The sequence below is a fragment of the Arvicola amphibius genome, chromosome 18, assembly GCF_903992535.2.
Source record: "Arvicola amphibius chromosome 18, mArvAmp1.2, whole genome shotgun sequence".
Taxonomy (NCBI): domain Eukaryota; kingdom Metazoa; phylum Chordata; class Mammalia; order Rodentia; family Cricetidae; genus Arvicola; species Arvicola amphibius.
Genome location: NC_052064.1, coordinates 17904137 through 17929052, shown reverse-complemented (window position 1 = coordinate 17929052; position 24916 = coordinate 17904137).

The following is a 24916-nucleotide window of genomic DNA, read 5'->3' as shown; positions in this document are numbered from 1 at the left end:
TGCACCTAACTATATTGTCTTACTATATGTCTGACAGCGGGAGATCTGGTGGATTTTTATCTTGAACTGTGGAATGGATACCCACACAATTGCTTCTTTTTAAATTGTTGGTTTGAGAGATTAGAAAGCTATTTCCAAAGGTTTAGCCTAATGGTAACTCAACTGCTAACTTCCTTATAAAAGCTACCCTTTCACCTGCGAGGTACAACCATTGAGCACTCAAAAAAGTTGAAAGAAACCAGTTTCCTGAGACCTAACACAATATAAGAGTGAATACTGAAGAATATCAGTGTGATAGTGTATTGTTTTGCTTGGTTGTTTTAATGTAATCATGGTTGATAGAGTTTTAATTTTATCTTTTAATTTAATAAATATGTACTGTATTTATGTCATTTTTTTCCTCCTTCTCCTCCCTCGAACCCCTCCCATCCCCTCTACTCCTCAAATCCATGGCATTCTTTTCTTTAATTATTATTGCTGCACACAGGGAAAGCTTTATAAACTGATAGGTAATACATTTTAAACATTCATCATTAGATACAAGCGTGTGCTTGCTTTTATTTTATTATACACAATTATGAGTATTTTCTAACCTCCTCCTGGTTGTGAAATGTGTTGTCCTATCACTGTGGATTTTAGCTACAGATTATTTTTCTACAGGATATAGTCTGTCCTTCTTAGTCAATTTGTATTGCAAGGCTAGCAGAGGAATCTGTCAGATCAGGATCCGCATCATGAAGATGTGAGGGTAATGACACAACCCTAATTACTTGCCTAAGATCTTCAAGCTTAATGAATTTCATACCTCCTGGTGGTGCTCTGCAATAAATGCTTTATGTCAGATGAGCAGACGTGCGGTTGAGATGATGTAACGCCACTGCTGGGACCGTGACCACACATTTTCCTTACACTTCGGAATCAAGAATTACCCTAATCTCAACCTGTACTGGAGATAAGCAATTATAACTCACCTATGGACTAATGAGCTCATGGCTTGAGTTCTGTCTACAGAGTTCATAGTGGTAGCAGATACTTCCAACCATAGACTCGTGGGAGCAGAGACAGGGCCATGTGTGGAGCTTGCTTGGCAGCCCGCCTGGTTTACATGATGAGTTGCAGGGCAATGAGAGAATATCTCAAAGAGAATGGTACGCAGGAAACAATAGTCTAAGTTCTCCACTAACTGTCAGCTGTACTTCCACACACATACACACTCACACACAAATGTGTACACACACACATACATGAACACTATGTGATTGCAAAAAGAAAAATAGCTGTCTTACCAAAATATTTGACATTGCTTTTGCAATAAGCAAAAGACGAAGGAGCTGTAAGCATTAAAACGTTGGATATAGCACTGCTTCACTGGGATACTACTTTGCATTTTTTAGATTAAAAAAAAAAAAAGAACCAAATCAAAAAAGTATAATTCCTACAGCGTTGATAAATTTACAAACAATTATAATTTGCAATTATTTTTAAGTATATGAAATGGAGAATATTTATTTATAGTAGCAAAATTGTATTAAATACCTTGCATTTATTTTAATAAAAATTTCCTACATGACCTGAGAATAAGCTGAGAAATCTGTCACTTTCTGTGTGTACTTCACTTCTCTATGGTTTGACAGGTTTATTGCAATGGTAATAGAAACCTCAAAAGTCTCTTTTTAATAATGTAGCCAAATATTTCTAAAGTGTGTCAGAAATCTGGAGAAAGAAATACAAATATACAAAAATGAGTGGAAAAAGTAATGAGAAGGGTGAGCCCTGCACGATATTTGCACAGTAGTGATTATAAGGAAGGATATTTAGCCAGAAATAGGTTCTGATATATTCAGAAAGTAGCTGTCTTACAAGAATTACCACAAATTGCTGAGGAAGCGAAAAATCTTCCAATATATAGTGATGAGAAAAATTAGGTATCCAAAAACTCTAGGAATGTCAACTGAACTTCCACTTTAAATACTATGGTGAAACCAACCTCAGACCAATGAGATGGCTCAGCCGCCACTCCTGACCTCCTGAGTCGGATCTTCATAACCAGTGTGGGTAGAGAAGAACAGACTCCTGTAGTAATCCTCTGATGTCCACATGTACCATGACACACACATCACATACACACACACACAGAGAGAGAGAGAGAGAGAGACATGTGCACACATGCCACATACACGTACACACATGCATACATGCATGCACTAGATAAATAGAAGGCTTTAATTAAAAGTATCTTTGGCTTCTATCGCCCTGCCAGATTTAAACAAAACAGTATCTTTGGCTTTAGAGAAAATTCAAAGAAATTATCAACTCACTGGATGATAAAGCAAAACATTTTCTTTTCTTTTTTTTTTAACTTCAAGTCTGAAGAGCTAGCTGGTTCCCAGAACACACATCAATAGCAAAGCATGATGCTATGTTCATGTAATCCTAACCCTTCAAAGACAGAGGTGAAAGAATTGGACTTTCTGTACAGTACTTTAGCTGAATCTGAGCCCCAGGCTCGATGAGAGACCCTGTCTCAAAAATAAGGGAAGCATAATTGAGGAAGGTATTAGACATTGACCTCTGGCCACACACATGCACTCACGCACCTGCGCGCGCGCGCATACACACACACACACACACACACACACACAGAGACAGAGAGAGAGAGAGAGAGAGAGAGAGAGAGAGGATTAAAGCTGATTATCTTTGCTAAAGTACAACATGAATGGAATTGGTACTATTATGAATAATCTGAACAAGTAGCATACTTGTTCTACAGAAATCATGAAAATATATAATCATTAGTATGAGAAGTAATATTTTTAAAAATATTTTATTTTTCGAGAATTTTATATGCACAAGTTGATCCCACAGAAATATTTCAAAATACACAAATGTTGTGGGTTTGTATAATCATATTGCAGAACAATATAGAAAAATTACATGTGACATATGATATATACATGTAATAAATATATTATGTAACTATTGAAGATGTTGGCTGATGGAAGATGGATATAATCAGAAAATACTTGTAATACTTACAAATAAATAGACACAAGATGCAAATTGTATATACATTATAAAGTATAAAAATTAGCTATGAAAAAATGACTAAAAGAAACACAACCATGCTCTTAATGGACAAGTGTGTTTGAGTGGCCGCACCTGGTTATATAACTTTGACAATGAAAACTGTCTGGAAATTTAAGCCCATCTGAAAAATGACGTTACTTATCTAAGTAGACATTTCATCTTTGTGCTCCTTAACTGCCTGTAAAGTACTTGGAAAAACTGCTTCCTCCCATAACGAAACTTCTATGTCCTCATTATAATGTTCAGAGAAGTATCTCTTTCAGACAGAATAAAAAAACACCTCTGAGAATTAGCAAAATTCCTTGTTTCTTCCCTGTCTCTGAAAATGGTCATAACACTAGTCCATACAAATACTTTCCAAACGACCTTCCAGAACTGCTTAGTTTCTATGAGCAGTTCTGGGAGACAGGGCCTCTCCATGGAAATGTGATGGCTTTAGATTTAGTTAGAAACTCCCTACCCCAGTCCTCCCATACCAGGTGGAATTAGCTCTACTGAGCATATGAATAAGCCCAGGATAATTGATCTTATTGTCTTAATTCACCAACTAACTCCACTTGTGACCTATACAATAATCAGACATTATAATATGTGCTACTGAGTCAGAACACAAAAATGTTTGTAGTTAGGATGGAAACGTATACAGTCGTAAAGTGTTTGGCATACAAGTGTGAGAACTGCACTCTGGATCCTCATGGATGGTCCTCTTGAATCCCAGCACTGGTGTGGTGGGTATAAGGAACTCTGGATCATTAGATTAATCAAAGTGATGAGCTCCAAGGGCAGAGCAAGACCCTGCCTCAGTCCATAATGTAGAAAGGAATTGATGTCAACTTCATGCCTACACACGCACACATAGGTGCATGTATGTGAATGCACACACACATACATGTACCCACCCACATGTCTGTCAACCATACACACATCTACATTTCAGAGTCCGCGGGGATGCTAGGGATAGCTGGAGTCATCCTCCTTTCACATGTTAAAAAGTTTTGACACGCATACTAAAATTAATACTAAAACCATTGATATTAACAGGTTTTCATCATTTCCCTTCGCTCTCCTCTGGGCATGTCGGAATGCAAGCAGGAAGAGCCAAAAACTCATTGTACCAGTATCAGCACGGGGTTTGCCTCCCCAGGGATTCAAGGTTTGGGCTGGATGTAGCGAGTCAAAGATGCTGCCTTCAGTAGCTTGCACACAGCTTAGACTGAGTGTTAATATTTTCCCATTTTATAGCCACAAATGCTTCTGTCACCATTGATGATCTATCAGAAGCAGGGGAGGTGAGGAATAAGGCCATTTAAAGGAAAGCACGTGTCACCCCAGATGTGCCCTCCCTTGGGATTGCTGTCCCCTAAGATGCCAGCTTCTTCTTGGACCAGTGTTTTTTCATCATTCTAGTGAAAGTTAAAATGTAGCTGTCATAACTTAATTACTTTTAAACATGTCTTTGAAAACCCATCACCTGTTTTTTGAGGTACATGTATAAGGCGTTAAGGGACAAAGGTGAATGATAACAGTTTGAAGCCAAATAGCGTGAATCTCTTATCCTTCCTTTTGCTAAAGATCTGGTGAATTAGGTCACATTAGGAAGACGGAATGTTGTGAACTGCAAAGTTGGAAACTCTCACTGTAATACGGTAACATGAGTGTCACAAAATCGTCTGGCGTTTCTAGCCAAGTCTTTATATTTAATTAAATGATGTCACTTTTTTAGAGTTCCAAGCTTTTATAATATTAACAGTGACAAACATAATATTGTTTTGAATTATTTAAATAGGCATTATTCGAATATGTCTGCTATTGGTGTCCACTGTTATTTAGAGGAGGTATCAAGGTACTTAATGCAGGAAGAGAAATACACAGCGGTGTGGCATTTGTGAGAACAAATCTCTTAGTTTTCATTGTTAACGCTCAGGACCCTCTTGGGTTTTGGTTCCCTTTGCAAATGTATTACTTATCTTGAGTAGGCCATGAGCCTCTCTTAGCTATCTTAAGAACAGGTTTTAATGACTTCTCTTCAATGTTTTCTAGCTTTGTATGGTTATAGTGACCACTGAAAAGCGAGTGCAGGCTTCCTGTTTTCTCAACCACATCACCTTAGATAGCTCTGGTGTCTGTGGCTTTTAAGTGACTCCAACACTTTCTATCCTAACCTTTCTTAGAACTTCCCATCCTTGATGGATATGCTGTTGCCAGCTTGAAGTCTGGACATCTTATGTGGGACCCATAATCTTCTCCTCATCTAGACATGCTTCCTGTCGTATCTCATTTAAAATCCTACCTGTACCTAGTAGTTGTATTAGTCAGGATTATCTAGAGAAACAAAATTTAATGAATTTGTAGATAATTATGTGTGTATATGCATATTGATGGATGGATGGATGGACGGAGGGACAGATGGACGGATGGGATTTATTAGAGTGCCTTACAGATTATTACCAACAATGATGGTTTCCCAATGGAAAATCCAAGGCTCTAGTAGGTCTTCCTTGTTACCTAGCTTCTCTGGAGCTGTGGGTTTTAGTCTGATTGCGGTGACGCATGCTGGTAGGATTTGCTGTTTTGAAAGAGGCAGAGGCAGGAGGATCATGAGTTCAAGGTCAGCCTGGCTATACTTTTAGGGTTTAATTTTGGAGTTTGTTACAGAAGCACTCTTAATAAAGGCAATAACGCCTGTTCCTATGGATAGAGCCCTGTTGAACAGCACTTGTCCAGCACCCACAAGACCCATGGAATTGACCTCATTCTACAAATTTTTTTGGATCTGATACTATGATGATTAATTTTTTTATTGCAACAGGTGGCACTCAAGTGCCCCCTCATTTATCTTTGCTATGTGAAGGCATGAAGGCTGAATAGAACTAACTGGGCAGCAAAAGCATAACACACCTGAAACTCACTCTGCATGTGCCTTTCTGTATGTGACAGGCTTTCAAATGGTTCACGGTGCTCTTCAACAGATGGCTTCCCCCAGGCTTTTCTTGAGGGAAAGGATAATTTTCACAGTCTCTTACATAGTGTGTTTCATGAATTGTGAGGTGAAAATTTCACTTTATTTGGTTATCTTCATGTGAACACGGAACTTTGTAGCTTTCCAGATAGTGACAAATCACTATTATTTTAAATTATACCAATGTCTCTCTAGTATAATGATCATCGGTTATGGTAACTTCAGCTACATTTTTTTTTCTTTTTGTTCAGGAGATCTTTGTGTTTTCAAATGTCTCTAGTAGAAATGATAGGTTTGGGTATCTATCACACAGCAAAGTGGCATAGTTAATGGATTTTTGACTTTCAAATAAATAAGGAAGTAAATTTACAAGGTCTAACCACAATAAAAAAACACTATGTTAATGGGTATGTTAATTAGTTGGACTTAATAGATTACTTCAAAATATATATGTGTGTGTGTATACATACATACATACATATATATATATATATATATATATATCCAAATGCCAAATTGTGCCACATACAATAATGATTCGTTAATAAAAGTAGCAGTAATACGAAAGGAAAATATTTCTATAAACTCAAATAAATAGTATAACACTTTTACATTTAAAATTGCATTTAATTTTCAAAAGTAAAAATTTACATTATTAATTTAAATTTTGTTAACTATAGAGTCTAAATTGCATTTTGAAATAACTGTGGAATTTTCATTGCCAGATTTTGGTTCAAAGTAATTTATAAATCTAGAAAGCATTGAGTTTCTCATGAGGCCAATTGAAAAAGCAAACCCAAGTATGCACGGCCATTCCTACAAGCACTTCAGTAAGGAGTCTTTATGGAAGCATGCTCTGAGTAACTACAAGTTTTTTTTTGTCTTGAATTTACTACCTCAAGTGAATATGGTAATTTTTAATCTGTAGCAAAGCTAGCCATTTTGTTAGCTCAGGACATACATCTTTATTTTAGTCTTCTTCAGGAACAAAAAACGGCCCAGAATTTGTTTCCATTTCAATCTTTGAAAAAAAGGGGAGTACAAGAAAAGGTATTCTTAAAAAAGAGTTGCTGAGGATTGCTTTCTCCTCTCTCTGTATTATTCCTTCAAATTCCCCAATTTCCACATTGACATTTGGATCTAAGTCATGCAAAGTCTTTTTTTTTCTTTTAATTAATGGATGCGTTGAGTTCAGTTCACCAGTATGCTCAGAAAATGTTCCCAGAACAGAAAAGGCAGGGCACCTGTGGACAGGAGGGCCGGCAAATTTTGCCTCTTAGCTTTGTTTCTCCCCATTTCTTCCTTAGTTCCTTTACTGCTTTCATGTCCGTAGTCAGTGTCTGAGAGTCATATTTCCCTCACAGCGTATCCATTTATAAAGTTCCGCAGAGTGGCGCTGTCTCTAACAGGGAGCCTCTTCACCACACTCATTGATGTTCCGTCGGTCTTTCCTGAACTCCGGCACGGACATTGGTTTCTGCCTAGCATTTGACTCATTTTCCCGAAAGCCTTTACGTCTGGTCAGTTTCACAGTGCGGGAAGGTGCCCCTGTTTCAGTGCCTCTGTATTTGGAGGGGATGATTGCGAAGTTGTCATGCGTTACTAACTCTGCTTAGCTGATGATTTTAGTTTTGACCCAGTTTCGATAATTTATGCATAATTTGGAAACTATAACAGAAACATATTTTAAAATGAGATTAAATATGAATTCTAGCCAAAGTTGGCCATGCCCCAGTCCTGAAATCCAAGCCAGGTCCTCATCCAATGCAGCCATTTGTCTGCATCATGCGCCAGAGAGACTGAATTGTGGTGGGGAAGAGTTTGGCGAGAATCTCATGGGGACTCCTAATAGATTCAATAGCATTGACTGATCGGCCTCCCTTATGGTGGCTGACTCATCAGTGCAGAAAGTCGACAGAACAGAGACATGAAACTCCACTGAGGAAGATAAAGTCTCCTGTGCTGTGCAATTTTCTATTCATCCATTATAAATAAGCAGATTAAGGCATTATCTTTCCTTGGAATTCAAGGTGGAAATGCCTCTCTTCAATGAGAAGCTAATTCGTGTCTTTGCCTTCCTTCCCATCTTAGTTTCCTCTATCAGCGCTCTCTCTCTGTCTCTCTCTCTGTCTCTCTCTGTGTCTCTCTGTCTCTCTCTCTGTCTCTCTCTGTCTCTCTGTCTCTCTCTCTGTCTCTCTCTCTGTCTCTCTCTCTGTCTCTCTGTCTCTCTGTCTCTCTCTGTCTCTCTGTCTCTCTCTCTGTCTCTCTCTCTCTGTCTTTCTCTCTCTCTCTGTCTTTCTCTCTTTTTTAATGAAGCAACATGATGGAATTCTAAAGAAAGGAGTATTAATTAAGATACATGGGGTTTCTTGAGAAGTAAGAATACATGTTTATATTTAAGTGTGGGAACTGAGCGAGAAGGTGCTAAGAGAAGGACAGTAGTATACTCAAAAGGAAACTGATTTCTCGGAGAGACTCATGTCCTGGTTTATGGGCAAGCGTCAAGGGAAGAAAGTCTTATTCATATTTTGAGTCAAACAATGATTTGGTGACTTCTACAGCTATGACCTTCTCTCTGGTCAGCAGCAGCCACGTGGCCTCATTTTCCCACCTAGGGAACCAGTCTGCATTATAAAGGGATTTTCTTCTTTTACATCTGACCTGGCCACTCTCCCTTGGCTTCAGTGTCCCTTGCTCTCAGGAGCAACAGAATATGTCACAACCGTCTTCGAAGTTGGAAAGATCCAAAGACGCTACCTCTCCCATGTTTGCCACAGTTCTGCTGCTGGCAGCACAGGCATCGAGGGTAAGCACATTGTAGCAATCACTTACGCTTTTATTAAATGCAGTGTATACTGATTCCATTAGGAGCTGGGTCTGTGTTTATACGAAAACTAGTTGCAGCAGTTATTGAGTGATGTGCTTCTGATACCCTTCTTCAAAGCATGTGTGGGCAAACCATGACTGCTTGTCCAAAGGCTTGGTCTGTGCTTTTTCTCTAATCAGCAGGTTTATCACTTTCTTTAGAATAGAATGGAAATATTGGTTTCTTCTTTCCTTCTCTCCCTACCTCGTTCCCTCCCGCTCACCCTCCCTCCTTCCTTCCTTCCTTTAGATGATTTTCTTGTTGCTGTAATCAAATATTTGACAGTTTAAAGAAGGAAACTCAACAGTTTGAATGAACATTCTCCCCAAGGCATGGCTGCAGCCCGGGGGAGGGAGAGAAGGGAACAGCTGGGAAGCAAGCATCTGGCTGCTCCTATTGGACATACACTCAGGCTGCAGAAACACTAGGAAATGGGACAGGACTGTAAAACCTTAAGACCTTCTTCCTATTCACCCACTTATATTAGCAAAGCTCCACCCACAAAGGTTCCACAGCCTTTCTAAATAAAGCCACCTACTGATCAAACCGTGAGCCTATGGGAGGTCATTTCACCTTCAAATCTCCTCCTTTCTCCTCTTCTCTCTCTCAGGACCAAATCTATAATGTCCAGTGTAGCAGGAAAATGGCCGTACTACTTAGATACATCTTCATCCCAGAATAAAAATTGTAAATCAAGGATTGGTGTGGGAGATTATAAACATGTTTCTGTAAATAGGGAGAGAAATACTGAGGAGCACAAGTTTTCCCTCTTAGCCTTAGGAAGGTTCATAAATATTAGGTTTTTGATGGCCAGGGAAGAAAAGTGCTGTCTCACACTAAATTCATTATTTATGTCTCTTTGTCTGTGTATTATCTAAGTTAATCCCACCCCTTTTTCTCTTGGTCATCTCTTCATCTCAAGTCCCCATTTCACATCTAGTTCCTCTTGGTGGTCATTTTGTCATTCAAGAAACTCGTACCAAGTCTAGAAGCCATACGCCCGTTTGTATGTTCAAAGGGACTGCCTCCCATAGCAGGGTCAGTGCATGTGCGCACATCACTGCAGATGGCTCCCTTGCTGCAGTTGGAATGCTGCTCTGGAACAGTGGTTGTGTCCTGAATCACACACAAGGCAGAGAGCTCAGGACATGCTTCCCTAGAAGTCACACAGAAGCTTTTTCAGCTCAGAAGAGGGGAGAGAATATTATCTGCTGGCTGTGAGTCTTTGAAGGAGCTAAGCACAAGTGTGCTACTATCAGACTGTGCTTCAGGGAGATTACCATGGTGATGTGAGAAATGAATCAGGAAAGAAAAAGAATGGAAACAGGGAACTTTGCGGAGGCTGTTGGGGATGCCCTTGGAAGAGAGTTGGTACATGGGGAAGGAAAGGGTAGAGGAGATAGAAAGGATAGATATATTTTAAAGATATAAATAATACCTATGTATGTATTACATAGTCTTAGAGAATTCTAACTACAAATATATCTAGTTTATATATTTTATATATTGTGTTTTCTGGGTTTCTTTGAAGTAAAGCTTAGATAAAGACTTTAACAACAAATTTTTAGGTAGAAAGAACACTTAGGAAAACACTTGGAATTCCAGGTCTCAAAGTAATCACAAAATCCGTGAACAGTCATGAAAGCTGTAGAAATAAATGGAAAACTGAAGGCAAGTGAGAATCTTGCCTATCATTATGTCAAACATATTTTGATGTACTTAATGTAGCTAAAAGAATTGTTTAAATTAAAAAGTCAATTTCAGTATCTGTGAAGGAAAAGAAAAAAGTTGTGATCTTTGGTAAGAGTTTAAATAGATGATATTTTTCTAGATATCATCTAAATTAATATATTATGATCTTTAAGCCACTTTCTAAATTAATATATTATAATTTTAAACCATTGGGTTATTATTTAATGTATCTCACGTAATAGTAAACTATTTTTAAATGTTATAGAGGAAAATGACTCTTCACATAAACTTTCTTTATTCCAAAATAATAGAATATTACATATGAATGCTTTTTCTTCCTTTGGTTTTTGTGGATGTTTGAACTCAGGTTTTCAAACATGTTAAGCAGAAGTTCTATAAGTGACCTAAACTGCCCCAAATTGTTTTTATTTCTTTGTTCTTGAGAAAAGGTCTTATTATAGTTCTGGTTGACCTGAAACTCATTATGTACAATGGACTAGTTTTGGACTCGTGGAAGGTGGAGATCTGCCACCTTCTGCCTCTCCAGTGCTGGCTTAGAAGCATGAGCTATCATAATAACTGACTCCCAACGTGTTTGCTTAAAGCAAAGAAAATGCCATTCCTTAGAAGTTACACATAGAGGAAATTTCTATTCAATTTAAGATTGAATACCAATCTTAAAAATTTATTTTAGAGTAAAGGTTCTGCAATATTTGTCTTGTAAAGTAGATTATTTCTATAGAGTCATTTGACATGCACAGGAAAATTGTGCACAAAGTGGCATCATTACATTGCCTCTCTTCTTGGGAGTACTTTAACCTATTTAGCTATTATTGACTTTTTGCAGCCATGTGGTTTGCTTGTTGCAACTGATGAGCCCACATGGATGCACTAAGCTTTAATTGCTGTATGCTATTCACATATGTGTTGACTCTGTTGTATATCATAAGGGCTTTGACAGGTATGTAATATCACGTATCCACTCTTACGATATCTTACAGAAGCTTTGCTTTCTCCAGATCACCCTGTGCTTTTCTGCTCACCCCTCTCTGTTGACAGCTGGGTTACTGACATTCAGTGACCAGCTAACTCTCTCACCACTTTGCTAGTTATCTTTACAAGGATATTACATGGTTGAAACCATCGATGTATGCTTTTTAAGACTGACGAACTCTGTTTTATTTAAAGCTGAACTTACTCCTGTGTCATTTTTATTTGCATATAAAGGGATAGCTTGATAGCTTATTTCTTTACATAACTGAATTATATTTCATTTTCTGAGTATACAACAGTTTGTTTATCCATTTATCTGTAGGCATTGTTATTGCTTTCAGTATTGAAAAATATAAACAAAACTGCTGTAAATCACATCCATACACAAATTTTGTATAGGCATATTTTCAACTCATTTAGTAAGTTTCATGGAATATAATTGCCATGTGTATCTCTGTATGTAACTGCTAGCGTGTTTTCTAAAGTGACTGTATCTCAGTACAGGAATGTGCAACAGTCCCTGCACTTTGTAAGGTCTGATTCAATTTTCCTTGTGACTTTTCGATATTTTCAACTCTATTTGTTGAAGAATCTGTCCCTTTTTTCAAGAAATTTCCTTTTCTAGTTTGTCCAAGATAAATTGGCTTCATTTGTGCGGGGATAGTTCTGTGTATAGTTCACACCAATTGATTTATTAGTCTGTTCTGTCTCCAATACTACAGTTTTTCTCTCGCTGTAGTTTTACAACAGATTTGAAGTCCAGTATGGTACTTGCTTCTTCATCAACATTATGTGGCGTCAGCTCTGGTTCTTTTGCTGCTGTATTGGTCCTCTAGAGAAGAGAAGTGGAGGGATGAATATATTTAAAGGAGACAGGCTTGACTTACGTGATCCAGTCCACGTAGACTAACAATGACGGTCTTCAGACTGGAGAGACTGGGATCCCTGTAGCTACTCTGTCCATAATACTTCACAGTTCCAGTGTGGTACTTAAGACATTGAACATTTCTGGGAGCCTCTGATCTTCCGTCAGCATTAGAACACTGAAGAAGCTGGGTTCACGTACTAACACGGGTGCAGCAACGGAAGCAATAGGGTGGATGAACTTGCAGATGGCAGATGAATGTGCCCATGAGACTGAATAGGAAATGAGAAGCTTTTCTTTTTCTCTCAGACCTTTTATCTGGGCTTCTACTTGAAGGTATCATTACATTTAGATTGGGGCTTCATGCTTCGGGTAACCTAATCAAGAAAATCCCTTGCCGGTGTGCCCAGCAGTTTCTCTCTTACTTCCAGATCCAGTCAGTCTGAGAACCAAAGCTCCTAATTATCACCCTTGTCTTTCAGATGAGCACTGGAATAAGTGTGTCAACATCTATAAAGTAATACTGTGGAATGGTCCTTTATGCCGTATGAATAGATGTCTCTGCGATTGGTTTAATAAAGAAACTGACAGGATAAAGTTAGGCAGGAGAACCAGACTAAGGACACTGGGAAGAAGGGCAGAGTCAAAGGAGTTGAGAACCAGACATGGAGAGGAAACAGGAAGTGCAAGATGAAAGAGAGGTAACACCATGTGGCACAATGTAGATTAATATAGTTGGGTTAATTTAAGTTGTAAGAGTTATATAGTAACAAGCCTAAGCTACTGGCTATGCATTTATAATAAATAAGTTTCCATGTGGTTATTTCCATGTGGCTATTATCTGGTGCCAAGACACAGAGAACTTAGCCTACATAATATACAGGGTTTTGTTTTGTTGTTTTTTGGTTTGTTTGTTTGTTTGCTTGCTTGCTTGTTTTTGAGTACACAAATCCTGGAGATTTAAGATAAAATTAAACTTTAATAATATTGTCTCTCTTAAAATTTTTTCATGACTTAGGTTTTTCACTTCTATCATCAGAATACACTGTATTGTAAGGTGCTATACATAACTTAAGATCTTTCTGTGTAAATGAGGAGAAATTTGAGGTTTAAACCTACTGACTTATACTACCATTTCAAAAGATTTATTGCCTAGTTAACAAAATAAAAAATCAGAAAAAAATGCATCTCTAGATATTGAAATAGATATTGAAATCACATGAAAATAACCAGGAATGATAAGGAAACAATTCCTGAAGTATTTTTGTCCATCAGATACATTGTCATTGATGGCAAACCAATGCTACTTTCAAAAGGCCCCTGAAAGCAGAAGACCTTCATAAAATTGTATTTTGAACTTCTAACAAAACAGATCCTGTGTGCATGTAATATTTGTTACCCAACAAATTTGAAATTAACTTCCAAAAGTGATAGTTTATGATTTGTGAATTTAAATTATCTTTAGAGAAATATGAAATCATAAAACATGTGGTTCAGTTGCACATTTATTGGCCAGACACATAGCATTGTTTACGTGGGCTTATGCTTCAGGCCCTATGACATTAGGCCTTTTGAACCTTACTTGAAGTGGAGCAAACAGCTATCCATTAAAACAGTGCATGTGGAACTTCACCCAGGTATTGTGAACCTCCCATAATCAGTATTTTATTTTGAAAATATATTCTGTTTCTAACAAAAATAAGAACCATATTGATTTTCTTTCCTTATTAAAATAAGAAAGGGCACGGGGCTTTCTTTTGACTTTTTACCCAAGCAGAAAGCCACTGGTTATGTATTTTGCTGTCTCTGTAGCCTACCAGTGTGTTAATGGAAGTTCTTGTCCCGCCTAGTCCCACAGCCATTTAGTCCCCCCCAAAACACACAGAGGCTTATATTAATTATAAATTGTTTGGTCTATTAGCTCAGGCTTATTACTTACTACTCCTTTCAACTTAAATTAACACATAATTCTTATGCATGTTTAGATATGTGAATTGGTAACTTTTCTCAGTAAGGCATTCTCATCTTGCTTCCTCTGCATCTGGCTTGTGACTGACACTCTGCCTTTCCTCTTCCCAGAATTCTCTTAGTCTGGTTGCGCTGCCTATACTACCAATCAGCATTTTATTAAACTAATACAATAACAAATCTTTACAGTATTCAAGAGCATTCTCCCACAGCATCAGTGCTTACAAACATCATCACTGTATAAATCTCCATGTCTGTTTTTGAGGACTATGTACAACCCCAATTTACTGGATAGACTTGGGGTAATGAGCCTACATGTGTAGTGAGGGACTTCTTTTTCTCTCAGTAAGGCAAAGTTATCATCTACCAAAGCCCCAATAAAAAATTCCTGGCTTTTAAAACAGTATTTCTTTATGCTTTATCTGGTAAAGACTTGATTATCTGGTCTACCAACAAAATGACTTTTGTCTGTACATTAATAAATGTAAATAATTATTCCACCCCTGGTCATGCTAGGATGCCTGTGGACTGTGCTCTTCCCTGAGGGTTTTAGTTCAAGTGCTGAACGCAGCTCCATGAACTGTGCAGGAGCTAATTTAGGTCATGATCAATACGAGCAATTAAAAGCTGTGCAAAGCAGCTAAGACTTCGAATTCATTTAATTATTTTAAACTCACTATGGGGAAAGAAAAGGTTGCTTTTCCTCTTAAAGTTTATCCACAATTATTTTTAACATTTAAAGAATCTTCCTCTCTTTGTGCAGTGCAGATCTGCTTTTGCGTAAACCAGTTCCATTAGTTTAAAAATAGACACCTCGTAGAATATTATTAACTTTTCTGCGTGGGCATTTGTGCAGTTCGGTCCTGTCACTCTCTACCACAAGACAAGAATATGCCCTCGGGTTTCTCTACTTGACTGTGAAAGCTTTCTGGAAAAAATAAGAGGAAATGACTTCTTAGACCATAGTTGATATTAAAACTAATACAGTGTTTTCCACTCTTACTGGGAGATTAGAAGCAGAATCCATTTGTAGGAATGACTTGGGCTTGCTGTTGTTAAAGATATGACTGTGATAATCCTGTTATTTAAATGTCTGCCATGGAAACCTGAGTGGTAGCAAAAACTTCTTTTTTTAACACAAATGTTGCAATCCATGTGTTGGCTTGGAGAGTGGATGAGTAGGTCATGTGACCTGTGCAGTACAAGAATTCTGGAGCCTAGGGAATAAAGGAATAAAGTACTGGAAAGTGAAACAATAGCATAAAAAAATACTATAAACCCGTATCCTTAATGTGATGTCAACTTTCATTTGAAGGTTGTGTTTAGACAGACAGATGATAGAGAGATAGATAAACAGATACATAGATAAATAGATACATAGATAGATGATAGATAGATAGATAGATAGATAGATAGATAGATAGATAGATGATAGATAGACAGACAGACAGATTCGGATGACATAAGTAAATAATGTATATGGGAATTTCTCTTTAATCTGCTCATGCTCATTTTATTTATGAACTTTTGATAAAAATCCTTGTTCTTCATAGGTATTTGCTTCCTGGCCACCACAGTGGATCCGGCAGTGGTCATTCTCTTTTGTACTCTAATTGAACTAGTCTGTTAAAGAGTGCTATTAGTGAAAATGGCTTGCTTAGTAGACATCATGTTACAAGAAAGTAGAACTGATGGCCTTCCAGTTGACTTGCATATTTAAGATACCAAAATTATTATTTAAGTTACTTTTAAGGAAGAATGTTGTTTTTTAGGGTTTTTTTTTTTCTTTTTGTTTGCTTTGAATAGCCTACATTAGCAGTTTATGTTTGGGTAGCTGTCAGCCACCCAGACAAACTTGTTTGTGATTGGTATTTTTGAGGAATGTGACTGATGTTTCACTTTATCTGAACTCTCTTTCCTTTTCCACAAGCTTTCCCAAACACTGTTCTCTTCTTTGTCTTTGTGAAGTAAATTTGAGTGATTAACCGTCAAGTCATCTGGATTAACCATCCAGATGGCAGCCTCAATACAGACAGACACACTATTTTTCCAGATTTTATTTTTCATAAATATATTATGATCTGATTCCTTTACCCCATCATTTCCCACGTTCTCTCACCTTCCTACCCACACAACTTCTCTATCTATCTATCTATCTATCTATCTATCTATCTATCTATCTATCTATCTATCTATCTATCATCTATCTATCTATCTATCATCTATCTATCATCTATCTATCTATCCATCCATCCATCTATCATCTATCTATCCATCTATCTATCATCTCTTTACTGTCTCGCTGTTTCTTTGTCTCTCTCTCTCAAATTAAAAAAGAAGAAAATCAAAACAAACAAAAACTCAACAAGGCAAAAAAAGTATCAAAACAGAATTTTGAAAAAAAAACATGGAGTTTGTTTTGCCCTGACCAACTACTCCTTGGCATGATGCTTATCCTGGAATCTGGTTTATATACCCTGTGAGACACTCCATTGTAGAAAACTGACTTTTTCCTTTTGCAGCAGCTATCAAATGCAAATGATGTCTTGGGTAGAAGTGGAGCCTGGAGCCTGTGTATAATCCCCTTCTCTGTCCTAGAATATTTTTTATTCTGCTTGGAGCTTGTGCAGCTGTTGTGCATACCAAGGGCGGCACTTTCAGATTTCATTTTTGCCTATTCTTCATCCTACACTTAGTGAACTGGAACCACAACCTGAAGGTCCTCATAGGTGGTAGTGAGCCAGGTGGCATTTCATAACCAGTTTGTTGAAGATCATTTTTTTTACCAACTCCTGAGTTCTTAATGGAAAGGAAACCCTATTCCATAAAGGAGTTTAACAAGCAGAAGGGAAAATAGATGTTTATTAGCATGCCTGTTTCATAGCTGCATGGTGTGCCCCAGGGAATGAATATAGTTCCGAAAAGTGACGTTAAATCCCAGCATACATGGCATTCTTAAAAGAAACCAGTCCGTCTTTAGAGCATCAAGTGAAAGGAGTTTGAGTCTCCATAGGAAACACCTGATTCCTATCTGATTGAAAGGCAAAGTCCAGTGAGTGAGGGATGCAGATGGAGATCCCTCTGGTGCCATCTCCTGGTTCCTAGTATCAAAAGCTGTCCGCAGCTTGTCTTCCTTCTCCCTGGTAGAGAGGGGGCCATAGAACACGGTGTGTGTTTGTTAACCTGTGTCCTGCTTTCAGATAGACAAAGGGAAGATGCTGAGCTCTCTCTCTCTGCCTCCTCCTGATTATTGTCAGCCCACTTCAACTGCTCGCATGGCAAAGAGGCAGGCTTTGAAATACTGTCTTCCGGTTGTCTTTCACTGCTTCTAGAGAAAGACCTACAGCAATTTCTGTGCTGTGTGGATTTTCTCATGGCCAGTGTCCATCTTCCAGCAAATCTTCACAGCTTTCTGTTGTGAAAGAAGAGACACTCCTCCCCACGCTTGTGACCGCATGCCTCAGCACCCCACTCTGTAATTAAGTTCATATGTGAAGTTTCGTCAGTCCCTGTGCTATCTTCTCATTCACTGGATACACACACAGTTCAGACTAGAACATACATGTAATCTTGCTGTTTCTTTTAATTATCAGAGCACCTTTTTGTTCATTAGCAAAGTTGATACAATGATCTCAGTGTAGGAAGAGCATTATTCACACCAATAGGAAGCTAGTAGATATGTTTGTTTATTGGAACAATGAGTGCATATGACCCAAATTAAAAATGAGACTACTAGAAACTTTTAAAAAGGAGAACCTAAGGGATTTTAACCAGGGAACAATATAATAAACTAAAGGTTGCTATTCATCCAGAAATACTAAGAACGATGTGAAATGGGTCTGTAAGATGCCATGAGATAGGTCATAAGTAAAAGTGCTTTCCATCAGAGTAGAAGGGACTTCTCGCGTGCTGACAACTATTCTGCCATCAGAGGTGATCACTGCCACTCTCTCCTTTATGCCATCATATATATATATATATATATATATATATATATATATATATATATATATATGTCAATCAACTGTGAAATTAAAAAGCGCCTCCCAGTAGTAGTTGGATCCAGTTTGATAGTTTGTGTCTTATCAGAAACTGTTTCAATGCCTCTCTGGTGACATTTCAATGATAATTGAGAGCAGGTTCCCAAAGCTTCAGGAGGCAAGCTTATTTTCAGTTGCTACTCATTCACCCAGTATAATTCTGCTAGGAAACGAGTCCATCGTATAAGCAGGGCCCCTTTTCTTTAGAGAACAGAGACTTCACTTAAATATGAAGTCCTACGAATATGATAGATTGCAGGGTCCTGTCTTCAGGTTTCTTTCTAGACCTTACTACACATCCCTCTGTCATTATCCAAAAGCAGTGCTCAGAGTATTTCTAACTTCCTCAAAAGTGCGTTTCTGAGAACAGTTTCTGAAACTCCTCGGGTTAGAAGAGACTTGCGGCTCCTCTTGGCACATGAGGTTAAGATGGGCACATGTAGACAGGGTGGTTCTGATGACCACATGTAGACTGGTTGGTTGTGATGACCACATGGAGACTGGTTAGTTGTGATGACCACATGAAGACTGGTTGGTTGAGATGACCACATGGAGACTGGTTGGTTGAGATGACCACATGGAGACTGGTTGGTTGAGATGACCACATGGAGACTGGTTGGTTGTGATGACCACATAGAGACTGGTTGGTTGTGATGACCACATGTAGACTGGTTGGTTGTGATGACCACATGGAGACTGGTTGGTTGTGATGACCACATGGAGACTGGTTGGTTGAGATGACCACATGGAGACTGGTTGGTTGTGATGATCACATGAAGACTGGTTGGTTCAGTGACCACATGTAGTAGACTGGGTGGTTCAGATGGGTATGTGTATACTGGTATATGTAGTTCAGAGACTGTAAGTGTCATTACCAGGAGGGGCTCTGTGAAGGATGTGTGCATAGTCTTGGTAGTTAGACAGACCTTTAGCCACTGATCCTAACCTGTCATACTCCATGATAGTTCTCCTGTAGGTGTCAACTCTGTTGATTTCAACAGCTGGTTGTGGTGCTGTCATTGAGTTAAGTCTTAGAAGGCTCTCATTTCCTGATAGAGCAGTACAAAGGGAAAATACAAATACACAGAAGCTTAAGAAAATACGATATGTTTGAGGAAGGGTGAATACTCTCTCAGTGGACTGTGCAGTCAGGGAAGACAAGGGTACATTGGTGACCCTGCTCTGGGGCTCTCTTAACAGCTGAAGCAGAAAAATGACAACACACAAAGGAAGACATTTCTGTTTTATTCTGTGGACAGTAGGAAACCAGACAAGGCTCTCGGCTACAATGGGAGAAAGCCGTGTTATGAAATGTATATTATTGACTTAGTTTCTTTCCCTTTGCTGTGTTAAAAATATCTTGACACAAGTCATTTAGAAAGAGAAAGGTTTGTTTTATATCAGAGTTCAAGGTACACAGTGACTCGTGGAAGGAAAATCGAAGCCGAGGGAGCTTGACACAGTTGGTCATGTTGCATTCACAGTCAAAAAACAAAGATCAATGAATGTGTGCATGCCAATGCAGTTTGCTCTCTTCCTTTTAATGGCACAGGGTTCTCTGCCAGGGGATGATCATGCTAGCAATCTCATATGATTTGTTGTTGTTGTTCTTGTTGTTGTTATTGTTATTATTATTATTTATTATTATTACTATTATAATCAAGATAATCCCCAAAGACATACCCAGAGGCCCATTTCTCTGATGATTCCATCAAGTTGACAACACTGATCACCACATTTGTGTTAGAAGGAACCTTATCTTTAGAATACACATTTGTTCAGTGAGGAAGAGCGTGTGCAAGGTATGGTCTGCTCTACTGTTTGAAGATCCCCATTGCATGCTCAATGAAACCCAAATTCTCTAGCTCCAAACCCTAATGAGGACTACCGTGTATTACCGACTCTCCCTCACTTTCAAAATAGTTCCCAAAGTCAGTGCCATCATAATCAGCTTTCAGCTATGGATACTGATACCAAGATTATCAAATGCATCCCCAGGGGCACTCAGCCACACATAGTCAAGTTAGAAATCACACCAATGACTGTCTCCAGGGTTTTTATTTTCTGTTCTGTTTATTATTCACAGCCCATACCCAAAACCCCTGGAAAGTCTACAGCTCTGCTTGTACCCCTCAGGAGTGTTTTTGCCCCTCTCAGTTATGTGCTTTGAACCCCTCAGATGTGGGCATGTCTTTAATTACTACCCACCTGAAACCCCTTTACCCTTTAAAGAGACTACTTCGTGCCATTGTCTGATGTGAATCCTGCTGGAAACTGTTCTTTACAGTGATAGCCACCTGGCACATTCTGTCCGCATCATTCAGATAAACCTTCCTATTTGCCCATGATTTGGAAGGCGGCATAATAGTTCAGAGTGTATGCTAGGTTTTGTACAAGATTGGGACCTGCTTATGTCCTAGGTGGTGAGTCACCTTGGTGTCTAGTCCTATGCTGTATGAGCTTCAGTTTTCTTAATTATGGTATTAATATAAAATATTATCTATAGAACTACTACAAAAATATGTGGACTTGCATAATATAGCAAGAACTAAACCACTGTCTCCAGTGAAGTTTTGAAGTTCTTAAGGATGTAGAAAAACATTAAATATTGCTGTTTCCATTTTTAGGTACTAATTACTATTGTTTAAACATATACGACAACCAGTGTGCTTGCTTAATGAATAAATCAGGAGCTTTGTATAGTATGTTGGATTAAAGTGGGTGCAAAGAAAAAATATTTTTAAAAGAACCATAAAATGTAATAAATGGCCAAATATGTATTTGATGGAACTGTTGAAGAAAGAATAAAAACCAATAAAGTTTCAATTCTTTGGGAAATTTACTAAGTATTAAACCTGCATAGGAGAGTTGTGAGGATTTGGAGTTGAAATGGAGCCTATGTATTATAGCTTAGGATAATGTGTTGGCCATTGTAGCAGTGTGACCTTCAACCAAATCCCCTGTCCTGTCCATCAGTTCCTCTGGCATTTACAGAATGGAAATGGTGTCTGTAATTACTGTGGCATGTATGCCAAAATATCCAGAACTCAGTGAGCACTAGCAATGAGAAAATACTAAACGTATTATCGACGATTTTATGCTGAGAATTTTAACTTCAAGCAGAAACTATCTCTGCATATTTCATAGAGTAGTGAGCAGTTCTTCGTGGGAACCTTCTGAGGGGTGTTTATTTTGGCAGTTGCCGAGTCTCTGGTGTCACTTAACAGAATGCATTGCACCCTCAGATAATCCCCATGAATGGTGATGACCTCTCCCTCACTGTATAAGACATTTTAACCTTCCATAATCCCTGCCCAAGTTGAAGGTTAGGAAAAAAATAATAGGTGTTTCCAATGAATAATAAATTTGTCGATTGCCTAAAAGAAGTAGCTGTTTTGCTGGTGTTCAGTTCCCAGTTGTGCCCTGCAAGTGTGGCTATTGCTTTGCCTGTAGGTAGAGAAGCAACGACAACGGAATCCCTAGGACTGGACAGCACAGCAGTAAGATGATGGAAGACTGACCCCTGGGGGAGCTTCCAAGAAGGCCTGTTCTGCTCTGCTTCTCCAGTGCTCAAATCTATTAGCAATAGTAAACATTCTGAATAAGCAGTGATCGGAACTGAACTGAAAAGCAAGCATGTGATGATATTGATTTGCCTCTGGCAGCACTCATGCATATTGGCACCACGTGGCATGACTACAGTCCTGATGCTGAACCCACAACACGCGCACTGTGAACTCTGCATGCTGCTGGGCCGCACGAAAGCACCCCTACAAGACTCAACCTCTCTCCACAGTCTTTTCTGTTATAAGTTGCAGTGTTTCTACTCTTTATGCAGAGCTTTCTGTTCTTCTAGAAGTGTGGTGGTTTAATTGATGCAAAGACTTTATATTTCCCTGCCCTCATTCTTTTGCATCTAACAAATTGGTATATTTTTAGAACATACTGTGTTTGGAACATTTGAGTTTTAAAAGTTTGCTTTTTGAATTACTGATTTGCTTGATTTTAAAAGGTTCAACAAATTCTGAATTGAGACTAGAACATGATGAACCAGCCTGCTTCCATCTTAGCCTCAAAAGTCATCGTGCAGTCGAGACAAACTAGGTTCATTCCTGTTTATGATTAAAACGCCATTCCTCAAGGATTGGGATAGGTCCCACATGCAGATTTAACTACAAATGATTCCGTCCTGCCTCTTCCAGGAAATGGCAACCCATGTCTTTATTTCAAAAAGTTGTTATAACCACCGTCTTACAACCCCCTTTTGTTTTAAAACATTGCTGTGGCCAACTTTTGTTACGACTACCTTGTTATGACCGTCTTGCATTCCATTCCTATCTTTGTTTCAGAAAGCCACTATGACTAGCTTCTTATACTTAGGTTCTATTCCTGTGACCCCCGTCAAGTCCTTGTGATGATGCAGCCAGTTTCCAATTGGATACTCCTCTTGGCTGATCAGGCTCATGTTATCTCAGCTTCAGGCATCCTGGACCCTTCAGAATGGCATTATCCTCAAACCTCAAAGAAGCACTGTTCGTTAGCTGAGTTCTTCCTTCTGAGAATTAGATTCTGTCACTTCTTGTATTAAGTGACATTGGCCTTTGATACCAAGGAGAAGGATCTGAATCTCCGAACCTCTATAAATGTCCTGCAGTGATATTCTTTTGTGATATGTGTCCTTCATAGTGCAAGTGTTCAGCTCACAGGCTTTAAATTCTAATCCTACAGGCTTTTATTCCAATCAGTGTATAAATATTTATCTTATTCAAAGCAGTACATTGTGGATCTTAACATTCTTCAAGTGATAATGAAGTGGAATCATAACTTCAGAAAATTTTACTTTCAAGTGATCCTTTCAAACAGTGAAAAACCTTTCATCATTAAAAATAATTAAATGATAGATTGTTCTCTAACACTGCAAAAAAATCAGTCTACAGCAGACCTATTTGGGGAGTTTTAGCTTTAGAGCCCTTGGTCCGGAGTGCTGTTGCCAAGGTGGTTTTCATCGTGCACTGCAGCATCTTCTACGAGACAGTTGTGTCGTTTAACACATTCACACTAAGGGCCCTTTGCAAAAAGCAGAGCAACCTCCACGACTTGAACATGGATTATGCTTTTCTCCGAGAATATTTCTTCTAATTTTCCTGTGCTGAAGCAGCTGCGGTTGCTATGCCATCAGCTCTGTTGCTATGGGGGATGCCTTGAGTGTTTGCCAGATGATGATTGGTTATTTCAGAGCCCTTATGTTCAGCCGTTGACATTTTTCTATGTTGACTCATGCTATTTTATTTTAATTTGAAGGGTAGTCTCAATAATGTTGATCAGCTTTGAAAGAGCTCTGAAATTAGATATAAAAGGGTTCCATTACTTATCCTCTCAGGAAACACTAGAAACCCAAATGGCCTGTAGAGGAAACACACATGTCTGTAAGAGCATGCAGAATGAAATAGAGGTATATTTAGAAACTTGTCTGTGTGTGTGCAAGGCATACGACTCAAGAGTCATGAGATTTAGAGAAATGGAGAAGGATGCATTCTGGCATTTTTGAAGCAACTCTGAACAGACAAATCATTTCAAATTGGAGATGGCCATATCCAAGTGAACTTTAATGACAATTGTCGTAATCAACACAGTTCTGACGTTTAGGGTACATCTTCCTTAAATACTGCTCTCTCATGAGTAGCAACAGAAATAAGCTTTATGAGACAAGATCCAGGAGCTCCTGAGCCGTGCTGCTTAGTCACTAAGCTGTTTTAAACAGGCAAGACACAGTTTGTAACTGTTCCAGATGAACCCATCAGAAGTGGGCTCATGAAGGGAATGTGAAGAAACTGCTTAAGCTGAGTTGTTTAGATTTTATTACTTAGAGGAACATAGTGATCAGATTCATAATCATCTTTCTCCTATGGCATTTGTACTCAAGGTTAAATAACACTGAAAGCTAGGTTTATGAGCAAATATGACTTTTCTTTTATAAAATTTACTTTAGAAAATAATTGAACCATTTCCTGAAACATTTATTCCCAAGTTCCTATGGAGTTGTTGTTTTTTATTTTTTTCATTTCAATAATTTCCCTATTCTACAAACACATTCCATCTTTCCCAAATAGGATATTGCATGCCTTTGAGTTACCAAGAATACAGCATAGAATCAATTTCAAGCAGCTGTTTATGTAGACTTTTTCTCGGGCTAGTGGCTTATGGATGGATGGATAGAAATACATTTTCTAACAAAAAGATAAGGTTCTTCTCATGCTAGATGAATATTGATAAATGAAGAAGATAACAGGATAGTTTTCATGTCCAGTTCATGAGACTATACCAAGTGCTGTTATGTATAAGCATAGCACTCATATTCGTGCATATTTAAATGGTAAACAAGAAGCATTAAGAAGCCTAGCAAAAATGCAATGCTACCTCCTTCCCCTAGTCTCCACTTGCCCTGT